Here is a 6,563-nt window from a genome sequence, read left to right as displayed (position 1 = left end):
GGCCCCGTGCATGAACTATAGGCGGCAGCACAGGAGCTGTCAGATTTTTGGCGCGAGGCGTAAATGTGTCGTTGATGCTTCCGATGTAGCCCACAAGATGGCAGAACCTAATATGCACAAGGAAACATACCGACGAGAACGGTAGATGGCAGCGCTTGCTTTGGCAATGTACAATGTGCACATATTATGTTTTCGATTCAGGCCACAAGGTGGCAGACCCTCCAACGCGCACGCTATGGCTAAATGGAGGTTACAGGTGTTAAGCAACAATCTTATGACAGAAAATAAGCCCATGTAACCCAATACACGCGGAAGCCTATTTCTAACAAATGAAGTTGAATAAATTACAATTCAACTTGTTCATTGTTAATTTGATTTGAGGTAAGTAGACAATACACCAGTTTAGACTTTAGAAGTCTTTGAATAAAACGGGAAATTCTTAGAAAAAATATCCTCCTATCCTATCCTATCCTATCGACACATCAAAATTGCCCAAATCCTCAAAATTTTGTGCATTCATTTGATATTTATACCCAAGGTAGAAAATGCTCAAATTGTTATAGGCACATATCATTTTTACTAGATTTAGGCAAGCTTGATTTATATCGACGTGTTTTTCATGTCCAATCATTAAAATAAACTCAAACAAATCTACATTTCGGAAATGTTACTGTACGGCTAACTACTTATATCTTAAATACAAGTCATAAATATTAAATATCACATTAAGCTAATGTCAGTTCAGTCAAAGGTTCACTAACTACTTAAACCAAACCAATTATGTTTAATAAAGAAAAGACGCTTAGCACGACTAAACTCGTACATTGACCCCGTATACCTATCTCTATCGCACGCGCGTAATTATATTGCTCTCCCGCCCATGATGCAAGCGGTCAATGACACTGTGCGAGCGGGACAGCAGTATGCGCGTGCAAGAGATAGGAACAGGCGGATCAATGTACGTAATTCCTCGTGGTAGGCGTCCTTTCTTTACACACGGACGTGACAGACAAGATTTTATTAGCAGACTGCTAAATAATACAGAAAGAAGATATATGTTCCTGCGTTATAGTGTAACAAAAGAGAATTTGAAATAGTGACGATTTGTCAAAGTAATGGCTCCTCTACACGATGGGCCAGCGCCGGCCACTCCAAGGGACGCAGCCATGCGGTAGAATGAGATAGCAATATCACTTGCTCCCTCTAACGCATAAATGCGTCTCTTGGAGTGGCCGGCGCTGGCCCATCGTGTAGAGGAGCCATAAATTATGTAGCCACAGAAAATTTACTGCCATCTTTCGACAGAAGACTAAAACTGTTAGAACGCCATTCGACTTTGATTCTTATTCTTTCACCGATACACTTATTATTTAATGTTCTGTCGAAGCAGTAAATGTACTGTGGCTGCATAATATACCATGACAGTAACACTCTATACGAGACGGCATTTTGTTTAATAATGGAATCTCTAATTTAATAATGGAATTACCTATTTTATTTTACTTCAAACACAATCTTGTATTGTTGATGAATAAATATGATATGATATGAATCTCTGTGACTTAATTTAAAAATAAAATCTGCACGGCTAGCACATGATTACCCGCGGGATAGCTCGCGCCGCGAGAGACGGCAGTCGCCCGTCACAAATTTCTATCTCTATCTGTCAATTCCTCGATTTTGGCAGCATGAGTTCGCACATCGAGAAAAGAGTTCCACGAGAGAGAGCCATCCCGCGCGCGACTTAGCCAATGTGGCCATTTATACATGGAACAAACTTTTCATTCGTGGCAACACTGAATCGGTAAAATAATAATCGGATAAGTAATGAATAGTCAGCCTTAGAAACGGAGCGTCCCTAGTCACGATAACTTTGTCTCTTTCTCGCAGTATGAAGAATAAGAAATAGCAAATATTATTTTTAAGTCGAAAATGTCAGTGTCAATACTGTCAATCAAAATTTGATTCGCTTTGTCGTTACAAGTTGGAATATATTATTATAATTATCTAAAGATTACCTACCTAATCATTAAAATACAACTCCTTACGAAGAATTGGCGTTTTGTTAAAAGTTTTGGCTAACAAAATACCGTCTTTACGAAGTCAAGTTGTAAGTACTTACGTACAAAATTCAATCTTCATAAAGCTCTTTTCCGTTGTCTTTTGCAAAAAAATTACATTCCTTTTAAATCTTATTTACAGACTAAATATCTTATGCTAATCCCCGACATATCTCCCTTATGGCTGGCTAGCCGCTGCATTGCTGGCTTCGAAGATAGATTGAATGACAATCATGCACAAGCCTATCATCAAACACGGAGGTATTCTCTACACCTAAGCATGCTGCTGCTAACCGCAGCCCTCCTGCCATCACGGAGGACATAGAAGGGCTCAAGTTGGGAACCTACTCCGTGCAAGGACAGTCGAGTGTTGATAACACTTCTCAAATAATGTGACTTTTAAATAAATACTACCAAAAACTTTAAATGATTTTATTTACTTTGACCTTTTTGAGATAGGTACATGATGGGCGCGACAGTCGACAGGCGAGAAAATGCCGCGACATAGAGCTCTCTCGCGAATCGGTAGCATAAGAACCGCGCGACAACCCGCTGTCTCGCGGACAAATGTCAAAGCGACATAATTTTGTCGTTTGACAGTTCCACGCGGGATACTCTCGAAAATCGTAGCACGAGTGTACTATGGGAGACAAAATGTCCCGCGTTTGAACGTCAAAATGAGAGAAATTGTCTTCGAGGCTAGAGGGTCGCGACAAGCGCATTTGGTCGAAGTTTTGTTGACTTTTGTTCTAAAAGAAAGATAATTTTCCATATTTTATATTTATTTCATACTACAACACTTTTTTGTTTAAGTATAATTTGAATCTTGAGTTTCATGATCATGCCATTAATATCAAAATGATTATATTTTTTCACAATTACTTGTTTGTTCTCTTAAGTTAAACGAAAATCCGACAGAAAAAAATCTAAGCCTAAGATTGTACGACCACGACCTCATCAACAAAGCAAACCTTTGGTGGCGAATTGACTGGGGGATAATTAATAGAAACATAAATAATTGATACAAAAATAGTACATTGCTAATCCGCGAAACAATTACGTGCTATCAATCAGTGCTAACCCGTTATATTTACTTACACGCGTATTTTTACATGCAATTATTGTTGACAACCTATATTATGTCGCTCCTTAGGTGTTTCCATTCATTGCGGGATATAAACAACACAATCCCGACCTGAATATTGCGATCAACCTTACTTATAATAAGTAAATGCAAAAGTAAATATGTACCTATGTACAGTCAGCAGCAATAGTTGCTAAGCGGGCGAGGTGTTCAAAATGATCTTGACGCGACTTTATTGTTAAGAGACTAAGAGCGCGTCAAGGTAATTTTGAACACCTCGCCCGCTTAGCAACTATTGCTGCTGACTATATGCTACCTCTTGACGCTTAATCCGCCGAACCGATTTAGACGAAATTTTGTGAAACATCATTCCACAAAGAATGCAAATAATGAATCTGGCAGCTCAACTCAACCTCCACCTCACAGAAGACCACAGCCGTAATACTTACTTTGTAGTGTACGAGTTGGTACTAGCCTAATCCTTAAGTTACGATTCCCACCGACCGGCTAGAGTTGGGCCGCGCCGGAGTGCTTTTTCAGTGTACCTATTACATAATGTGTGGCATTAAGTACGATTCGTCGGAGTCGGAGCGCATTTCACATTTGTATGCCCAAAGCCGGTCGGCTGCTTGCGGATCGGATGGCTCCGGACGGATTCTATCGCTTCTGCCACACATTATGTAAATAGGTACACTGAAAAAGCATTCCGGCGCGGCCCAACTCCAGCCGGTCGGTGGGAATCGTAACTTAAGGATTAGGCTAGTACCAACTCGTACACTACAAAGTAAGTATTACGGCTGTGGTCTTCTGTGAGGTGGAGTTTGAGTTGAGCTGCCAGATTCATTATTTGCATTCTTTGTGGAATGTTGTTTCACAAAATTTCGTCTAAATCGGTTCGGCGGATTAAGCGTTAAGCGTCAAGAGGTAACATATAGTCAGCAGCAATAGTTGCTAAGCGGGCGTGGTGTTCAAGATTCAAATTATACTTAAACAAAAAAGTGTTGTAGTATGAAATAAATATAAAATATGGAAAATTATCTTTCTTTTAGAACAAAAGTCAACAAAACTTCGACCAAATGCGCTTGTCGCCAAACTCAGTACCGGGAGCAAACCCTAGTCGCGACCCTCTAGCCTCGAAGACAATTTCTCTCATTTTGACGTTCAAACGCGGGACATTTTGTCTCCCATAGTACACTCGTGCTACGATTTTCGAGAGTATCCCGCGTGGAACTGTCAAACGACAAAATTATGTCGCTTTGACATTTGTCCGCGAGACAGCGGGTTGTCGCGCGGCTCTTATGCTACCGATTCGCGAGAGAGCTCTATGTCGCGGCATTTTCTCGCCTGTCGACTGTCGCGCCCATCATGTGCTAGCCGTGCAGAATAGGTAAAATATCTAAATATCACGTACGTGTGCTTTAAACACTATGTATGTAAATAAGGTAAGTAACTAAGTACCTATGGACCTATAATACTACGGATATTCACAAATAACATAACCATTACAAGGACCTAGTGAAATGCAGAGACGAACATCGAGGTAGTTTAAAATTTTGTTTCAATACTAAAAAGCGTTTGACAGGTAAAATATAATTGTTAGTGATTAAAAAACGTTTACATTCAGCAACAACTGAGGTACCATACATTTCATCCATTTATAATAATTTGGTTACAAGAAAATTAAAATCATAATTTAAATTTGCGACAAAAGATACAAAGCAAGTTAATTAATTAAAATAAAAGCATTATAATGGAAATAAAATATTCTTGCCTTTGGCTCGGAACATAATATAATGATTCGCGTCGTTCTCAATTAAAAGGCACCACTTTGACATTTTTCTTAATTTTTGATGTCAGAGACCATGCTTCTGCAGTTTTTCAACCAATGAAAAGTGGTACCTTTTGCGTAAGAACGACACATGTAGGGTAATTTTGATGTCTAACCTTACTTTGTGGGGTGAATATATATGACATACTGAAAAACTTTTACTATGGAGCCAACACCGAAATCACCAGAAAAAATCTGCGGTCCATAGAAAACATTGACATATGGTTCGCCGAAATGTCTGGGATAGCAGATAGTTTTGGTGTTGGTCTCATAGTAAAAGTTGTTCAGTACAGTCAGCAGCAGAAGTTGCTAAACGGGCCAGGTGTTCAAAATGATCTTGACGCGACTTTATTGTTAAGAGAATAAGAGCGTGTCAAGGTAATTTTGGAACACCTCGCCCGCTTAGCAACTTCTGCTGCTGACTGTACAACCCACGTATTCACCCCTCAGAGTATAGTCAGACATAACAAAATCACTCTGTATATATTTCCACTTTCCAATCTCTGTCTTTACATATAGACGCGGAAATTCTACGAGGCTACATTAAAGCTTAAAACTAACAAATTCGTGAACCATTCCGCAGAAAACATCGAACGAGAAGATAATTTTCAAACATCTACCCACTAATATCACGAGAGGAAACATGACTTTTTATAAACCAGACGCGCATCAATAACATTTGTCAACATTTAGAAGTTTTGCACATTTAGTATCTTTATTGCAATGATATTATATAACCATAGATAGGTTATACTCATACATGAGGAGCATAAAAAATACTTCCATATTTATTTCTGTGCCTACGAAGAAATCTGTTATTTTTGATTAATTTTCTCATTCCATCCATCTTTGTCACACTCGTTAAACATAAGGTCGTCTCTTTCTCTTTCGGTGTGCGGAAGCTCGTTAGCACGTGCACATTTCTCGCTTGTCCAGCCGCGATTAAAGGCAACTTGTCCAATTTGTCACAAGGTAAGCGCTTCAATTTTGGAACGCCTATAACCTATCTTGAATTATAAATCATTGCTTTATTGGAGAGGAGTACCTAAATTATATTGACAGAAGCAGGCGTGGCTCACTCCGCAATTTCGTCGCGTCGCTACAAGTACCTACAAGTACATGCGGCCCACACCAATTGTGGTGTCTAGCCATAGTAGTTGCCGCGCACCGCTAAGGAACGGACGCCTGCTCGCGCTTGCGCCACCTAGCGGTCATATCTGTCGTAATAAACGCGTTTTGTTAGAGAGTGAATCTTCTGTACCTAGTACTATTATTTATTCTGTGACAGAAGGTTCTAGATAGGCATTTTCATTTTAACTTGTAGGTACTTTAAAGCGCGGCATAAGTAGTGTTTAACTCAAAAATGACTTAGTGCCACTTGAAGAGTTAAGTTTCAACGCCCAGATACAAGGTTGGTTTTTTCCGAAAAATCAGGTGTAAAGAGATCTTAGTCCTAACATGAAATGGCATATTTTATTGATACACGTCCGTTATTTAAAGATTACAACACACCTAAAAGTATACTTTTTGTATAATTACATTCAAATAATATCCTAACTTCCGACGGGCTCATACATTGTGATGTTAGTTG

Source organism: Cydia amplana, chromosome 9 (assembly GCF_948474715.1).
Source record: "Cydia amplana chromosome 9, ilCydAmpl1.1, whole genome shotgun sequence".
Lineage (NCBI taxonomy): Eukaryota > Metazoa > Arthropoda > Insecta > Lepidoptera > Tortricidae > Cydia > Cydia amplana.
Note: the sequence above shows the minus strand (reverse complement) of the source record.